The following is a 19,401-nucleotide window of genomic DNA, read 5'->3' as shown; positions in this document are numbered from 1 at the left end:
ATTCCCAGTCCTGATATTGCTCTTGTGTTCTAACAAGCGTGTCCTGATTTTTCGTTCAGTGTGTCCCACATAACACTTGCCACAGGGACACTTCAAGAGGTAGATGACATTCATAGAATTGCACGTGGCATTCACCTGTAATTTTATGGGGTGCCCTTTCATGGGATGATTGACAATGTTACCCTGAATGCAATTGTGGCAGTTGCTGCAATTGTGACAAGGGCGCAGACCCTTGTAAACAACAGGTTGACTGTCGGATTTGGGTTTGCATAGCATTTCTTTTAAGTTCCTTCCCCATGTATAGGCGAACATGGGTTGTTGTGCAAAGGCTCCCTGGAAATCTGGTTCCATGCTCAATATTGCCCAGTGTTTAGAAATGATGTTACTGAACTGTTTGCTGAGAACTGTGTACTTGGATACAACTACCATTCTGGAATTGACAGGTTTAGTGCGAACCTGTAGGAGTTCGTCTCGAGTCATGTTCCCACACCGGGTAACTGCCTGTTGTAAAGTTTGTGGCGGATAGCCACGAGCCTTGAACCTCTCAACCATATTGTTCATTTCCACCAGGCAGGTTTCTTCAGAAGTAACGATGCGTTTGACACGCATCAGTTGAGACAAAGGGAGGTTCTGTTTCAACCCCACTCGATGAAAGCTTTGGTAGTGTAACATAGAGTTCCGATCCGTCGGTTTTCGGAAAATGGTAGTCGTTACTTTACCAGCTTGTCTTTCAACCTTGACATCAAGGAAATGGATGCTTGTCCTATCAAAGTTCCAGGTGAATTGGATGCGCTCACTGATGGTATTCCATGTGTTCAAAAAATCCGCAAGAGCTTGTTCGGTGCCTGACCATAACATAAAAATGTCATCAATGAATCTCAGGTAGAGTTTCCCACTGTCACTCCAAGCTGTTTGATTTAATATGTGGGTTTCCTCAAAAGATTTCATAAAGGTATTAGCGTACGACGGCGCCGTGCAATTGCCCATAGCCGTCCCGCAGAGCTGATGGAACCATTTGTCAGATACTGAGAAGTAACTATGGTATAAGGTGAAGACCAATAGTTCCATCAACAGTACCTGTAAGTCAGAATCAAGGTTGGAGTGCGAAAGTTCATGTTCAACCGCCATTAAACCCAAGTCATGGGGTATGGACGTGTATAACGAACACACGTCCACGGTACACAGTATCAGTTCTTGATCTTGAAGACAGCTGGTGGCCTGTTGCAGTTTAATCAAGAAGTCAGTGGTATCTCTGACATAAGATCTCGTGTTCAATACAAATGGCTGTAGATATTTGTCTAAAAACTTCCAGGTGTTTTCGTGAATGCTGCCTCTGGTAGAGACAATCGGTCTCATGGGTGGTTTGGAGGGGTGCTTGTGCACCTTCGGTAACATGTACAACACAGGTGGTTTGGGGTTGATGGGAGTGAGATACCGACGTGCTCGGTCATTGATGGTACCATTGTCAAAAGCTTGGTTGATGATTCCCATGAGTGTGCCCAGAAACTCATTGGTGGGATCAGAAGGTAAAGGAGCATATGTGTTGAGATCAGATGTGTGTATCTCAATCTGTTCAGTATAGTATGTCAAATCCATGATCACTAGAGCACCGCCCTTGTCAGCAGTTTGGCAGACAATGGAGGAATTGTTGGCAATTTTTGATATAACATTTTTTTCAGCTCTGGTCAAGTTCTCACGTTTCACCTTGGATTGAAAAGGTAATTTGGCTATGTCACTCTTCACAAGATTTTCAAATGTGTCTATTATTTTGTGGCTCACGGGAGCCATAAAGGTGCTGTGGGGACGTAGTCCTCTTAGCATGTCATCATCACGTGAAGGGGTAGTGATTACGTTTTGAAAATAATGTCTCAAACGTACATTGCGTAGAAGTTTGAAGGTGCTCACTTCGAGTTCCAAAGTGTTGGTCTTAGCAGTGGGAACAAATGACTGTCCTTTTTGAAGAACACGAACTTCTTCCTCATTGAGCTGGGTAGATGAGATGTTAATCACCAAGTTTTCATGATCGTTCATCTGCGTCTGTTGCCTTTCTTTGTTTTGGCCTGCTCTTTTTCGACCTCTGCGGGTTTTGCCCCGCCGGGGTCGGTGGTTTGATCCTGATCCTGTTCTAAAAAATGAACAGCAGAGCTTGAGGTGCCAGGTTGTTGTGCTGCTTCTTCAGTAGTTGGCCTGGTCGTTTTGCGTGTTGTTGAGTCACCATCAGATGACGAAGTTTCGGTTGCGGAGTACGGATTGTAAGGGCGATTTGGGCGTCGGCGGGCGTACGCTTCTGCCCAAGTGTACACCTCGCCGAGCTTATAATCTATGGTGTCTCTCTTATATTTCCGGAATTTTCGTGGGACACACTGAACGAAAAATCAGGACACGCTTGTTAGAACACAAGAGCAATATCAGGACTGGGAATATGAGATCTACTGTTGCCACTCACTTCTTGGAACACAACCACTCTATTGCTCAATTGAAATATCTCATCCTTGAGCAAGTTCCAGTGACACACGACAACAAAAAAACTTTATTGAAGAGGGAAAACTTCTGGATTCGTTACATGGCGACCATGCAGCCGCACGGGCTCAATGACCGCATGGAATTTTTGTGTTACCTGTGAATTTTCATGTTTGTGTTACACTACATTTGTCTATCATTCTCATGAATATTGTGCGTTTTTATTTTTTATTTTTTGTTTACTCTTGTACGTTTCTTCCTCCAATTCTGTTTACTTTTTTACTTTTGTTTTCGTCTTGGTGCACCTTACTGATTATTGTGGGACTTGTAACTGCTGTTTATCTGTCGAGTGTTGTTTCACCATTCCAAGATGGCGCTTACACTCAGTTTAACCACAGTCCATCTTCTATGTCTATACGCTGTCTCTTATACCTTCACTGCTCCGGCACGTTTGCTTCGTGGTCCGGCTCGTTTAACAGGGTTCGCGTTTCCAACGCTCACTGTAAGTACCTCTGTCCTGGGGACTTATTTATTTTAACTAACCCACCTTCACAGTCTTTCTGACCGCGCACGTTACTGTGTGGCTGCTCCTGCGTCTAACACTCTGGTCAGCGGGTTCTTGGGAATCTTTCCTCACTTTTACTTAACATCATTAATCACCGCTCCGTTTTCGTACGGTGTTTCACTGGGTCTGATATTCTGTTGTAACTTAGCTGGTTTGAGCCTTTCCATTGTTTGGATTTCCATACTTTGATTTCACTTGGCTGTCCGTTTTTACACTCGTTTTTTCACCGTTTATTGAGATTACATGCTTCTTGGGAAATCGGGCTGCTCAATTGAGCACACTTTGTTTCTATTTCGTTTGTTTGTGAGATTGTATATGGTTGCTCATGCAGGTTATTGATGATACTTGAGTTGGATTTGATTATGGCTATTTCTTTTGTTTGTAGAGCGATCCCCTGAGGAAGGGCTTTTGTTTTAGCCCGAAATGCATTGGGATTTATAAATTTCGGATCTTTATTCTGTTGATGACGAACTTCTTTTGCATTTGGATCACGATGTTAGATACATGGAACTCGATGTATACTCTCTGAATTTTGATGAACCAGTAAATCATATGGATTGAACATTTGTGAATTCTGTTTCAAATCATTAGACCTTTGTGTCTTTTCAACGCTGTGCACTAGGGGGTCTACCTCTCAACAGGGGTAGCTTTGTATTATTGTTTCAGATATGCCTGTGTCTGGTCAGTACATAAAACAGAACAAATACATCTGATGCCCATATAGTCATACCTGGCTATTTCATCTCATTGTGAGCCAACAAACCTCATTTGAGCAATGGCTTTTTGGGTATCTAGATTGCGTTTTTTGTTTCGATAAGTTGACGTCTGGCCTACAGCGATCTTAAAGAAGAAATGCACCATCCGCAAAGATAGAGAGTGGACAACTCACCCAAATCAAGTACGCTCTTGGTGTACTATTAACACGTCAAACAGCAAGGGAAAGTGGGCAGCTTATCAACTATTTACAACAATTAATTTGAGTGAATAACCGAAAGGTATATCTACAGCTAATTCAGAAAAAAGCATAAGGAGTAATTCTGCCAAATAAATATGTGCATAGGTCATTCTTTTGGGATGTGATTGTGTAAATAGGTGGCATAACATCTGCTTTTTTTAAGGGCAAGAACAAAGTGAGCGCTACCTTTCTTGATATAGCTGGGAAGCAGAAGGTCTTAAGCTCTGTAGGTACCATTTGATAGGTCAAATGTTGTACATGTTTGGCTGATTAATTCTTCTAGCTTGCGATGTATAACGTATGCAAAAGAGATTCTGTATCATCGGGCATTTCTGAGAATGTTAGTCAGTCAGTCCAATACAATGCCAATAGCTCAAACTCTCGTAAATGCGAGACCTATTGCATTGCAAATGCTTGTTAACGCTTTCACTGGTTATTAAGTGAGGACATATAAGACCACATAAAAAAACTCATCCCATCTAGTGGATTTTCATGACAATTTGCCTATTTCTTCAGAGCTGGCACACTTCTGATCAATGGTCCTCTAAACAAAATGGTCAGCATCAGCTCAGACGGCTTAACTTCCAAGAGCTAGACACTGGGCTAGAGTAAGTCTCGCAAACATGAATGGGGGACCAGTTTATCGCGGATTTGACATGATCCAGATTTCCAGAGATCACAGTGGAACTTGGATCAAGGGAAAAAGAAAATTAAAATTTGGGCTCAAGTGCATAAGGATCGATAAAGACTTAATAAACGAGAAATATTTATAATTTATCAGCATTGTTTATGTATTAACAAAAATAGTCATCAACATAAAGAGCAGTGATTTAATTTGTAAACTGATAAAGGCTGAAGGCACTGCCTTGAACAAAGCTTGTGGTGGACCTCCAACTGAGTTTTCAACATGTTATCAGTTGATGGCGGCAGAGACGATGGCCTCCAATGAATCTAACCTCGGAATTTGAGAAAATGGCCATAAGTCTTCGTCACAATATGAAAGGAACAGGACCCTGAAATCAGTCAACCTAAGCTTATCTCAAAGTGCTTAATAACCCCCAACACACAAAACATGAAACCAATGAAGTATTAAGGACTGGCGATCCTGGAGTCATTGGAGAGTACCCTTTGATTGTGAAGCTGAAAGAGAAACTCGTCAGAAAGAGTAAGCATGCTGCAAATGACAGCACTCCTTCAACTGTCTCCCCCTCTCTCAAGGTAGCAGGTGGAATTTACTTCAGCTCCCTTGCTCAGCAAATGCAAGATGGAATGCAAGATGTCCAAATCCAGGTCCTAGAAATGTCCTTAAATGAAGCCCTGGATAGGGAGAAGAAGCCCTGGATAGGGAGAAGAAGCCCTGGATAGGGAGAAGACAATTAGGGTAAGAGCAGGGCATAAGATCATCATTAGGCGTTATGTCAAGTTTGGTGCCAAGATAGTGAGCTAGTTCCATGGAACTGCAAGGCACGATGTAAGCTTCGATACAGCAAGAGGGGATTGTTATGGGACTAGTGGATGCTACTTACTTGTGAATACATGGAGCATTATAAAGGGTTTAAGTACTCTAGGGAAGGCTGGCAGACATCAAGCATCTAAAGAGTGTCTCTACCTAGGATAGTCATTGAATCTCTGACCCCTTCCCGAACATTACCATCACCGTAATCCCTTCTGAAACCACAAATTGTACTTGCAGGTGGTGTGAGTAAGTGCTGTCTTTCTTGCATAGTATGCCCCCACTTTTTGCTGAATTGCTGATGTACTTTGAGTGAGTGTTCCCTGGGTTCCTGCCAATCATGTACCCAGGGCCCGTGTTCCTTCTCTAAAACTGCATTAAAGCCTAAACCCAATGGGCATCTCTGGCCACATGTCAGCCCCTGGTAAATGGTACCCTACGTACCCAGGGCACTGTGAACAGAGAAGGCTCCTAAGGGCTGCAGCACTTACTGTGCCACACTTGGAGGCCCTGTACCCTGTACCCTGACACACACATACACACACTGAAATTGCAGGCTGAGTGTCTTGGTGCAGAACTAAACAGAGAGTCGACATGGCACACACCTATGCCATGCCCACAAACACTGCCCTGGCATACCTCAGTCACCTCTCCAGCTGGGTGCACTATGCAGTGGTGTGGCCACAAGTGGATGAGCCCTGTGCCCCTACGGAACACAGGGCCATTCCTGGGCACTGTAAGTGCAGTGATGCCATTAAGAGTATATGGTGCTGGGAGGTTGTCATTACGATCTCCAGAGCACCATAATGGCAACACTAAAGACTGAGAAGTTCAGTATCAAACTTCTCAGCACATTAAATCCACAACTTAGAGTTGCCCCCTGAAACTAACCCACAACCAGCGTCCTGACTGAGAGGCTGCCTAGGCTGCCACCCAGCAGACATGTTGCTGGACCCCTGGGTAGAGAGCCCTCAGCCCTCTTAGGCCTGCAACAATGCACATCCTGGGACGAGGTGCTAGGTCTCCTCCCCCAGGATGGGCAGAGGGAGCTTCAAAGGCATTCCGCCTTTGTGAGCTTCTCCAGGCCACTTGCTGTACTCAGTAACTGGATCCCACCGGTTCTGAACCCCACTCTGGCGGGAAGACAGGCGGGAAAAACAAAGGAAGGAAAGGAGGTATGACAGCCTCTGCCAACCCCAACCCTTAGGTGGGAGAGGCGAGGTAAAGCACAACTCCGGGCTCTCGCCATTTTGAGAATGGGGAGCCCTACCCAATCAGAGATTGGGTAGGGCTCCTGCCCCCTCCCACTGGAGAGTGGCAGGCTAGGGGGTGTACTCACCCCAGGACAGGGACCCATTGGTCCATGCCCTTGCCCTACGTGTAATGCCCCTAAATTTAGTATTTAGGGGCACCTTGAACTTCCTTCCTCAGATCCTGATTTTGAAACAAGAAGAACAAGAAGAAATAAGACCTGCTGTGCAGCTGCTAACAAGAGGACGACACCAACTGACTTGGCCCCAGCCCTACAGGCCTGTCGACCCTCGAACCTGCTCCTGCTAAATCCTGGCGTCTCCTGTGGTCAGCAACCTCAAAAACCCCGGAGGACCAGACTGCCTTGCTCATCTAAAGACTGGGACCCCCATGAGCAGTGGTTCTGCTCAAACAGCAACAACCCCTGGTGCCAGCCAGGAACCGCAAATCCAGCACACTATGCACCCACCGAGCCCGGCCTGTGCCTGAGTGAACTAAGACCACGAGGACGTCCCCCCAGCGACCGTGACCACGAATCCAGCACCCAAGGACCCTCCTCGATGCTCCGGACGACGCCTGCAGCCTCACAACCAGGGACCCCTCCAACCGGACCAGCTGAGGGTAAGATTTCCCGACACCAACAGACACCCCAGCACCCGGCTCCCACAGCCTCCTGTGCCCAAACTCCTGGGTGGCTACCTAACTTACAGCTTCCCAACTTAACTCTTGAAGTGGTGGTCGCACCTGAAGAATCTCCGTCCCGAGTTTGCGGCCTTTGTTCATCTTGCAGCTTTTCCTTTGAAATACATTGGGCGCCCGACGGCCCAAAAGCACCCTGCCGTCTGAGTGCCACTGGAAGTGCAGAACTGTCCTATCCTACTTCCCCACTTGCCCTGTGTAAGTGACCAGGAGCTCAGCTCCCACAGCTGTGTGGCCTGCCTGCTAGCAGCCACTAACCAAAGGCCCCCTATCCTCCATAGGATAACACTGGGCCTACTCACTTTGCACCCAGCTACCCCTGTGCCGCTGAGGGTGTAAACGACTGTACCTATCTGACCCTGGGAGACCCCGGAGTCCACCCCCAGAACCTTAACTATGTCAGCCTAGTACTTACTCAAAGACCGCTAACCTGATTTTCTCCATAGGGTAACATTAGCTGGGTTTCACTCAGAATTTCTTCTAAGTGTTGAGTTTTGAACATTGAAATATTCCTTAAAAATCGTCCGATAAACGAAAACAAAATTACTCACCTGCTATCAGGAGAGATCCCAGTGCTGGATTTTGGTGCCCAACACTGACCCTTAAAAGTAATTAGAACCGTGATTTTCTGATAACCTGATTTCCTCCCATAGGATAACATTGCCTATTTTTTTCCAGGATTTCTTCTGTCGATTTTCAAAACCTACTAACATTCCTTAAAAATCGCCTGTGTAACAAAAACAATTTCTTTCAACTGTTTACAGGAAATGCACCAGGGCTGAATCCAGGATCCAGCCCTGAGTAAGAAAAACATTCGTAAAGTGATTTTATTGCATTTACTTAAAACTTCCCATTGAGCTCAATGTTAAATTGTGTTTAACTTGTGTTGCCTATTGCAACAACTGTATCAATTGCATTTAAAAGTCTATTGCTATTTGAAAGTATTCAATTGCAACATCTCATTCTGAGAAAGTATCTATGATACCTACCTGTGGTTCTAAAATAAACAATTATTTTTTATATACAAAACCATTGGCAAAAGGTGCCCAAATCAAAGTGTGGTGATAACACTTTGATTTGGGCACCTTTTGCATCCACCACATCCTGCTCCGCTGCAATACAAGCGTTGTAGCACGCTGGGGTGGTACTAGATCGCCCCAGTGGGGACCCCGTGATGAAGCATGTCACCAGCTAGTGGTGAGTGAGGGTCCTTCTACAACTGGGAGATCCCTGTCCTGTTTCACAAAGTGGGATACAGTCACCCAGTTGTAGTCACAACCTGACTGGTGAGGTGGGTGCCACTCCTGTGAGACACTTATTCATACTTTTCTAGACATATGGTATATTTAACTTTAGCCTCTGCCATACCTCTGGGGACTGTGGACTCTGTGCACACTGAACCTTCCTTTGGTGCAGTATGTACAGAGCCACTTTTACAGGTGGCAATCTACTCTACAAAAGGCTCCATGAGCTAGTGCCAGACTGTCATGACTTTCCTACTTTCACATCTTTCTGGACCGGACACTCTGTCTAGGTTTAGGTGTCTTTCCAAAGTGCTGTCATCCTTGTAGCAGAACGCTGTATACCATTGCCACGCCCCCCTCCACCCGCAATTCAACGTCAGATTAAATTAAGGGCCCTACATTTACTGGTGATCACTAGAGCCCTGGGCATCTATCTTTCACGTTCAGGGCAGTATCAGCTGTGTGAGAACCGATTAGATTTGGAACAGGCCATCAGGGAAGGAAGGCATTTACCGCTACCCAAGTCACTGAGTTAAGGTGGCAATCCGGGTGTTAAACAAGACTTTAGGTGTTTCATTCCATGGCTCATAGCGGGCGAGGCCCATGAGAGGAGAACGCCTGGGATACTGCCTGTGGCGGGTCCATTACAGATATTCATCAGGCAGCTGCTCAAATTTCGTGATAACTCTACGAGCTGGAACTGGAGAAGGAGGCGCACTGGGATTTAGGACTATGGTACTAGACTCCATTCTGGCTGTCTGGATGCTTGCATCTGGGAAAGGGGTAAATGTATCCTGTTCTGGCATATGTTAATTTCTTTCAGGATTAGGATAATCTTGGATTACTTCTTGTTAACCCTTATTATTCAGATTCTAAAGTCTTCCTCTCTTTTGTATGACTCTACTGGATGACTTCAACCCGGATCCCTGAAGTGTTTGGTTAAGTGCACTCCGACCCGGGGCACTTAAAAACAGACCTTGAAAAGGGTTCCCACATGGCCCTAAATTCATTTCCTTAATGGCAAAGGCAAAAACAATGATCAATGTCTCAACACTGTCTTTAACAACCCTTGAGGTAATCCACGTCAGCGATGCAGTCCCCGCTTACATTGTAGGTATTTCACCTCACTGTGCATTCCCCTAAGGCTATTTGCTTTTCCAGGTGTTTTGTTTCTGTAGTTTTATTTTCATGCATTGTATATTTCCAAGTGTCTTGGTGAGTTCAGCTTATGGGCTGGTGTTCCTGATGTGGGGCATTACAGCTGTGGAGGGGGGATCAAAGCAGTGCGAGTTTCTCAAAGTCACTGTCAGTGGGTCTTAGCGGTGATTAGAATCGATGTAAATCCAAACGTTGGCCTCTCTATAGCGCACCCAGAGTGATCGTCACACGTGTCAAGTGTAGTTGCCACTGTATGGAAAGTGGGCGAGAGTTGTACATGGCTGTTGAAATGTAGACAGCGCCAAAGGAAAAGGAGACACTGTGTTTACAGCTGAGGAGACAAACAAAGATGAAGAGTAGAGGACTGAAGGAAGAACACGCAGGGCAGAGTCAAAATACAGAGATGGAAGAGGAAGGACAGGACGAAGGGGACATACAGGACGAAGGAGACATGCAGAGGAAGGATTTCAGGAAGATGCCAGGAGCGAAAGGGTGCAGATTGGGAGACTACAGAGAAAAGTAAGGGGAAGTGGAGAAAATGAATAATTTAGACACTCTGAAGATCAGTACCCCTTTCGCAGACTTTAGTGATATGTAGCTTAAATCATATTTTCAGAACTGAAACATTTTCAATTCGAATTATTCACAACATAATTGTTGTAACTCATTTACCTTATACTACTAGCGAGTACCGGTGAACTTGTTTGGCTTGCTTTAGAGGTCAGTGCTCAATGTTGTGCGACGTGTTCAGACGAAATAACAGAAAACTCAGCGAGGCACCCAAATATTGGCCAAGTGGCACCCTGTGTAAAGAACAGGATTCTAGTTCAAATGTTTCAATCCACGTCCTTCATTAAATAGGCAGAGTTCATTAAATGGGATTCCTAGTTAAGCTTCTTGGGCCACGCCTATTTTAAAGATACCCACCACGCCTTTTTATCCCACTTAAACCACTGGCGAACTGGAGGGCATAAAGCACAGTTCGAGCCGGTCACATAGACATTGTGGCATTACTCAGGATTTTAAAATAAAAAAAATAAATATTGCAAAGTCATACAGCCATCAGCATACATTGTACCACACATAATGTATTGTGCGCAAATAACAGCAAAGTACATTTCGTACATCCAATACAAAACACTGTATGTCCATAGGAGTTGTGTCTAACTCTACCATTTTTTTACCTGTTTGACACCAATGAGGGAAAGACTGAAGAAGGCAAGTGATAGAGCGAGGAAAAAGGTAAATGGAAGTAATAAATCGTTTTTTAGACAGATTGTTGGTCAAGAGAGATTTACAAACTTTTTTTTTTAACAGACAATTTGGGGTAGTTGGATCGCTCTCCTTATCTGCCTCCTCGAATTTTTTCAATGTTTTCCAGTTGTTGTTTTCCTTTTGGTGAACTTATCTATTTGTTCTCTCTTCGAAAAGAGAGGTTAACCCCCCCTTAGTTGAATTACTCATACTTGCCGGACTCATGAGAAGAATCTAAGGAGAAAGTCATCCCTCTCCGCCTGCGAGACACCACAGTGGAACCTCAAGTGAAGGATTTCCCTGTTAGTTGTGTGAAGGTCCGTGGACTTGGTTAACGCCGATTTAATATAGTATGGAGCGTGCTCCTACTATGCGCATATGTATTATGCAGAAGGCACTTCATTTTGAGGGCCCTTGTTTCCCCTTATTTTCTTTGTGCTTTGTCTCTTTTTAGGTCGAGCCTGTCAACGTGCTTGCGCATTGAGCTTGCAAGAGATATTGGGGCTTAACCAGAGCGTAACCATCGGGTGATTTGATGCTGTGCCCGTGAAGAGCAAGCTCAATGCGCAAGCGCATTGACCTAAAAAGCGTGTGAACATCAAAGCCACCAGCCTCCCTCCCACAGGCATGCCCCAGCGTGCGCTCTGCCTCAGGCATTTCTCCTCCCCTAATTTATTCACTTCCCACGGCCGGTCGGCCGGACTTTCACTTTGACGGCCGCCAGGCCGTCTCTCGCATTTCTCCACCCCCCCCTCCCAGTGTACTTTATTTTATTTTACTTGTTTAATTTCCTGCCCTCCCACCCTTGCTTGCCGTTCATTTCCCGCCCTCCCACCCTTTCTTGACTTTCATTTCCCATTTCATGCTTAAATGTACAAATCGACTATGCTTAAGTGCTCTTCCTCAGGCGTACTTTGAAATGGGTAAGTGCGGCACACGGCTTTCTGTTGACTACATTGATTTTCCATCTGCAAAGAATGCAAGCAACTTCGCTTCTTTACGATTAGCTAAATGTGTGCAATATATTGGGTTGCGTTGTGAACGACGAGCTGTTCTTAAGCGCAGCCTTACACTGTTCTTCTGGCTCCTTGGCATTAATTAGAGATGAAGTCTGTGGCTGGTTCCCTCCCAATCGCTTGCTCCCCTGCTCCCCCACCTCCCACCCCCATCCGCCTCGCACACCACATCAAAGCGTCCTGCTTCCTGCTTGAGGCAGCCTGCTCACCCTGTGCCGTCTCTTCTTTCACCCCTTCCCCACAACCCCCACCCAGATCGCAGCCTGCCCAGCCTGTGTCATCTCTTCCTACCCCTTAACCCTTCACCCTGCCCCACAACCTCTCGAGATCGCTGCTTGTATTTTGTTTGTGTGCTTATGATACGTCTTCACTTTACAGAAATACAAAGCTATTAGTATCTTTGTTCTGGTAATATGAATCGTACTCTCCTGCTATGTGCATTAAAATAAAAAAGTTTCTATACCTGTTCTTTGTACACGTTCCTGCTAATAAGCACTCCTACTGTTCAGTTAAAATTCTATGTGATGGTTCATTTTTTAAATGTATTTAATTGCAAGGATAAGCAGCTAGGTCTTTATTTTTGTTGCATAGGCTTGCAATGATTTTTTTACATTTATCTACTGCAGCAGCCTGCAAGACAAGACCTCTTTGCTTCACCAATGCTCGTTTGTGCCTTTCTGCCCTCTGTTAGACTCGTGTTTCCCATGTTTTTCTGCTCTTATGCCCTCTGTTAGACTCGGTTCTTGTGCCTTTCTGCCCTCTGTTCGACTCGGGTTTTTGTGCCTTTCTGCCCTCTATTAGACTCGTTTTTCCCTGGTTTTTCTGCCCTTTTGCCCTCTGTTAGACTCGTTTTTTTGTGCCTTTCTGTCCTCTGCATCACCACATCATCACTCAGCACCACCACATCATCACTCAGCACCACCACAGCATCACTCAGCGCAACCACAGCATCACTCAGCGCAACCACAGCATCACTCAGCGCAACCACAGCATCACTCAGCGCAACCACAGCATCACTCAGCGCAACCACATCATCACTCAGCGCAACCACAGCATCACTCAGCGCAACCACCACATCATCACTCAGCGCAACCACCACATCATCACTCAGCGCAACCACCACATCATCACTCAGCACCACCACCACATCATCACTCAGCACCACCACCACATCATCACTCAGCACCACCACCACATCATCACTCAGCACCACCACCACATCATCACTCAGCACCACCACATTATCACTCAAACACCACAGCACCCCTCAGCACCACCACCACAGCACCGCCACATCATCACTCAGCACCACCACCACATCATCACTCAGCACCACCACCACATCATCACTCAGCACCACCACCACATCATCACTCAGCACCACCACCACATCATCACTCAGCACCACCACCACATCATCACTCAGCACCACCACATCATCACTCAGCACCACCACATTATCACTCAAACACCACAGCCCCCCTCAGCACCACCACCACCACAGCACCGCCACATTATCACTCAGCACCACCACAACACCACCACAGCACCATCACAGCGCAACCACAGCATCACTCAGCGCCACCACAGCATCACTCAGCGCCACCACAGCATCACTCAGTGCCACCACAGCATCACTCAGCGCCACCACAGTATCACTCAGCGCCACCACAGCATCACTCAGCGCCACCACAGCATCACTCAGCGCCACCACAGCATCACTCAGCGCCACCACAGCATCACTCAGCGCCACCACAGCATCACTCAGCGCCACCACAGCATCACTCAGCGCCACCACAGCATCACTCAGCGCCACCACAGCATCACTCAGCGCCACCACAGCATTACTCAGCGCCACCACAGCATCACTCAGCGCCACCACAGCATCACTCAGCGCCACCACAGCATCACTCAGCGCCACCACAGCATCACTCAGCGCCACCACAGCATCACTGGTTCAAATATGTTCTCTCAATGTTTTAAGCTTTATTACAAATGTCACAAAAAGATGTTAATATTTCACTTCTGTTCTTGGATTTTCGTCACAATAAAATACACTGAACATAATCTTCACAAAAGTTATTTACAAAAGTTTAAGCTATTGCCATTATAAATTACAATCACTTTTATTTAAGTATTAATTATTTAAAAAAATTAAAAGCCATTGTTGTTTGTAATATCAATACATCTAAGTCACGTAAATACAAAACATGTTGCATTACAAATGCTATAGGTGTCACATTTGTGAAAGTTATAACTATTGGCATTGTAAATGACAAAGCTATTAATTTAGCTATTTTCAAAACCAACACAAATTTAAAAAAAATTAATTTACAAGACCAATAGCTCAAACTTTCCTAATGCGAGACCTATTGCATTGCAAATGATTGTTTTCAGTTAGCTCCGTATTGACTGACATCCCAGTCACTCCTCTTTCTCCTGAAATATATGAGATATCACACAACATTCTGATGAAATAGAAGAGAGTGTAAACTCTTTTTCTCCTGAAAATTTTTCTAAGGGAAGTAGGGGAGTATTTCCCTTCTCCCTTAAGGGTGCGTTTCGAGTTCCTACAAGGTGTAATGTGTGCTTTACTCCGGTCGTGCTTGTATAGGAGTCACTACCTGCAGGCCTTTTAGAATTCACACTCTATGGTGTTTTCTTTCAAAAGGTTTTAACAAATACTATTGCAGGGGGTAGCTATTACTTTGCTACCAGGTTTCTGCAGATAGAGGTTTGAACAAAGGTAAGTATGCGCAGTCATCTAAAAAAACGACATGATGCGAGACACGTCTACTTGCACGGCATTGTTTGAGCACCTTGTGGTGTTGGGATAGTCCAGTTATGCTATTCTCTCTAAATAATGTGGAAGCTTTGCTCCTATTAACTAAAAATATTGAACAGATCATACATGTAAGTAAATGATGAATTTAACAGCATTGACAGTTTTTCGTTGCTTTTTTAGATTTCTCCTTCTGCCCTCTTGGGGCCGTATTACACATTATCATTGTTTGCGGCCGGCGCGCCTTTCAAAAGGAGCGCCAGTTGCAAACAATGGTAATGCGCGCTATTACGGTGTGAATGCGGTCCCCAGGGCAGCGCATTCATGTTAAAACACGGAGCAGCTGCTCTGTGTTTTCACTGTGCAGGCGGCACCCGCCTGCACTTTCAAGGGGATGTCTGGAGGGGGTCCATGGGACCCCCCGTTACCCTCCGATAGAGGTCTACTCACAAGGGTGCAGTCACTACTCTCAAATGGTGCAGTCAGTGCGCCTCCTGAAGGCTTCTTTGACTCAGCACCCGCGTCTGTAATATGGCGCAGGGCCAAAGGAATTCCCTCATTTGCATAGGGAATGCCCCTGTGCAAATGAGGGAACACACTTTGAAGGTAGCACTGGTGCATTAAGTGAATATAGAAGGGGACGCACAAGCGTCTGCGCCCCCTTCTATAATATCAAAGTGCCCGGAGTCATGCAAAACAGGCACAAACGCCCGTGGCGACCCCGGGGCACCTTCTGTAATACGGCCCCTGATGTGTTATATACACATTTAATTACAATATGCCGCTGAAGAAGGTGGTAACATAACATTAAATGCCAATGAATCGTGCATTGACTTTCAGTGAGTCCAGTCCAGCGCCACTACACCAGAAAGACAATTATAGATACTTCGCTGGTGTATTTAGGACGTTTGTCGTTATTCAGGATTAGTGTACGATGAAAGTATGGTTTGCAGTGTGAATGGGATGTTAGTAGAGAGTGTGATATATGAGGTCAAATGGCACTGTGATGTTTTGAGGTATAAAGCTGTGATGTTTTGAGGTATTCGTTTAAAATTTGTAAAATGAATGTGAAAATGAAATAATTGAAAAACTAATACCGTGTAGGATATAAAGAAATTAATATATGTCTGATTTGTAATAAATAACAAATAATGTTTTTGGGGGAAGGATGATAAAAAGAACAATAAATACAAATGGCAAAGTAATATGCTATGAATAAACAAATAAGCAAAGTGTGGTCTGGATTTGTTCCTTTGTGAAAGAGATTGAGGCAGGTAGGACCCTTGATTATATTTCTTTGTGTATTTTTCCCTCCTGTGTCTTTTCCACATAAAAGTGTGGGGGCCCTTTGTATATCAAGGCACTGGAGGCCATGTCCACATAGACTGTCCACCAGTTCTTAGAGGAGAAAAGTAGGTAGGAAAAGAGGTTTGGTGCCTGCGAAGAAGTGGCTATCTTATCTCAGTGATACTCAAAGTATCGCCCGGGGACCGCATGTGGCCCACCTGACCTTTTCGTGCGGCCCCCTGGTCAGCACTACCACCGGGCTGTCTTAACTCGACTTAGTCCTACCGGCAAAAAAATATGTTAAATAAACAGGCATGCATTTATTCAAATGTTAATTGAAGAAAGGGAGAAACTAATGTGTCCTGCACTGCTTAACTGTAGTAACGCCTTCATTTTTAAAGACATCTGGCAGAAAATGTGTAAAAATATAATAAAGTCTCTTCTAAATTAAAAGTGTATTTTATTAACATGCATAACCTTTCCACGTTAGTACACCCCATTATGTCAGAACTGATATAGCTTCTTCCAAGCAAACAATTACTAGGTGGATAGTCTCCTGTATAGTGCTTGCCTACTATTTAGCCAATAAGTGCTTACCATCTAGACCCAAGGCCCTCTCTGATGGGTAAGGCAGCTACTGCTGCTCTGCTGAGAAATGTCTCCATTGCAGATTGCATGGCTACAACATGGTACATACATTTGCTAGGCATTACTGTAGTGACTCAGACACTCCGGCAGATGCTCAAGTAGGGCAGGCTTCTTTAAGAAATCTCATTGGATAATGTGTTCTAACCTGCTGTTCAATGGTTCAATTCATCCACAGGGGTGTAGGATGGGCCAACAATTCTTTTCAGTGGTTATGACTATTGATTAGTATCCACTGGAAGAGAAGAATAACATGCTCACCTGTAATCCTAGTTCCCTTTCGGAGGAGTATTCATCAAAGTCATTAGCAACCCTCCCTCCTCCTCGGACGAATACTTAAGACAGCAGCTGTTATATGGGTTATCCTCTGAATGTTCATGTCAGTGTAAAAAAGGCCTGACGTAACAGTCATCCGTGGGTCATGATGGGATTCAGGAGGTCCTGGAGGTCTTAAAGGCACGGTGGCAGTTTTCGTGGTTATGATTTTCAATGCAGCCTATTGGCTAACATTGCCTTCCATTCCCTTGCTTTTTCCTTACAAATAAAGGCTATTTATTACTCTTTAAAGATTCATTTCCTGTATTGCAGAAATGTTGAATGGTTGTGGAATATTTTAAATGAAAATCTCAATGCAGTTTGTCCCTTTTTAGCCTCTTTTTCCATAGGCATTATATATATATATATGGAGTTTCTTCGCATCCCGTGTAGGAATCTTTGCACTGGGAAAGTCACGGCACCACAGCAAAGGTATTGTTTTCAGTGCAAAACGCCCAAAAATAGGACGGTCTACGTGTTTCGTTTCGGCTTCCACTAGCCTTCTACTGGAATATATATATATATATATATATATATATATATATATATATATATATATATATATATATATATATATATATATCCATACAACACACTTGTCCTTTTGAAGAGCCACAGCCGGGAAGTTTAAACGCCTTTATTGTGGGGTAAAGCAGTACAGCAAATGCAAAGTCAAGCACTTCCAGAAATCTTGCCCAACGCATTTCGAACGACAAAGCTCTTGCTCACGGGCACTGGAACAAACACAGGCAGGTAAGATGAGGAACCCATAATAAGTCTTTTTCAAGTCCCGCCCACATAGGCGTATGCCAAACGGCATGCTGGGGCTCGTAGTTCCTCAACGTTCACCCCAGTGGGTACTGCCACAGTCTGTAAAGTAATCCATAATTTAAAACCCCAGTGGTTGAAGGTAGCCTTGCTGAGTGTTGTGCTGCAAGTGAATCACCTCCAAACGGCCTTTCCGCTCCTGTGCACCCGATGTTTTCAAGGTGCCGGATACGCTGAGTTTGCAGCAGGCTTCTTCGCGACCGGACGCGGCCGCTATAAATCCATACAACACACTTGTCCTTACAACACGAGCACAGGCAGTACCCACTGGGGTGAACGTTGAGGAACTACGAGCCCCAGCATGCCGTTTGGCATACATGGGTTCCTCATCTTACCTGCCTGTGTTTGTTCCAGTGCCCGTGAGCAAGAGCTTTGTCGTTCGAAATGCGTTGGGCAAGATTTCTGGAAGTGCGTGACTTTGCATTTGCTGTACTGCTTTACCCCACAATAAAGGCGTTTAAACTTTCCGGCTGTGGCTCTTCAAAAGGACAAGTGTGTTGTATGGATATATATATATATATTCACTGAAAAAACCATTGGTTATAGACCATATATAGTTAGGGATTAGCCTTTTCAAAACCTTATTTTACTCACACAAAACCATTGAAATTCCATATATAGTTAGTTGCACTAACTATATATCGCGCGCCCGCAATCCACTGCTGATGATGTCACATATTATATCATTCATGACATGGTTAGTGACATCACTGATGACATCTCAAATGACATCACTGATGACATCTCAAATGACATCACTGATGACATCTCAAATGACATCACTGATGACATCACTGATGACAACATCCAGTGACTGTATGTTTCTGTAAAGTTAAAATATGTCTTACATATTGAAGAATGAGTGGATGTATAAGTGTCTGGAAGAAGGATTTAGTAGGTGCATGACTGACTGTATGAGAGAATGATTAAATGTGTCTTACTGAGTGCATGGGTTAGTGACTAAACTGTCTTAATTTGTGCATCATTATATCTGTTGTTCTACAAACTGCTGCATGTGTTGATCAGTAGCTATATGAGTAACTGTATGGGTTATTGATTGGTTGTCCAAGTATTTGTATGGGACACTGAGTGTGTGTGTGTATGGGTGGCTGGGAGGTGTGTGACTCTGTACATAGATGTGTGAGTAGTTGATTCACTATATGTATGGGTTCAAAAGTGCATGTGGAAACAGCTGTATGGGCGGTTGACTGTGCATGAGTGTATTGGTGAGTGAATGGATATCTCAGTGCTACATGTCAAAGTAAGTACATATGTAAAACACAATACATGTGAGAGTTGACATATATAAATAACTGTGCATAAGAGCCAGTGAATGTGTGAGTGGCTGTATGGATCATTGTGAACATGTATCAGGGATTGTATAAGAGAGTAAATATGTGTTAGTATATGTTTGAATAAGTAAGGTGTGTATAACTGTATAGTTGAGAAAATGGAGGTGTGATTGATTTTTTGCATAACTGACTAGGTG

At 44.5% G+C, this 19,401-nt stretch overlaps 1 protein-coding gene across 11 annotated transcripts in view; it reads right to left on the bottom strand.

Moving 5' to 3' along the window:
• The window catches only part of BRCA1 (BRCA1 DNA repair associated), a 510,976-nt gene that overhangs the window by 239,278 nt on the left and 252,297 nt on the right, over nt 1–19,401 (bottom strand). Inside the window, exon 12 of one of the 11 annotated variants that reach the window (XR_015296056.1) lies at nt 10,458–10,588. The exons of the other annotated variants lie outside the window; for them this stretch is intronic. The gene's annotated coding sequence lies outside the window, so the exon portion shown is untranslated. The remainder of the gene's footprint in view (nt 1–10,457; nt 10,589–19,401) is intronic. 11 annotated transcript variants of the gene reach the window in all.

Source organism: Lissotriton vulgaris, chromosome 5 (assembly GCF_964263255.1).
Source record: "Lissotriton vulgaris chromosome 5, aLisVul1.2, whole genome shotgun sequence".
Classification (NCBI taxonomy): Eukaryota; Metazoa; Chordata; class Amphibia; order Caudata; family Salamandridae; genus Lissotriton; species Lissotriton vulgaris.
The sequence above is the reverse complement of the archived record's forward strand: the minus strand, read 5'-3'. Positions and strand labels throughout refer to the sequence as shown.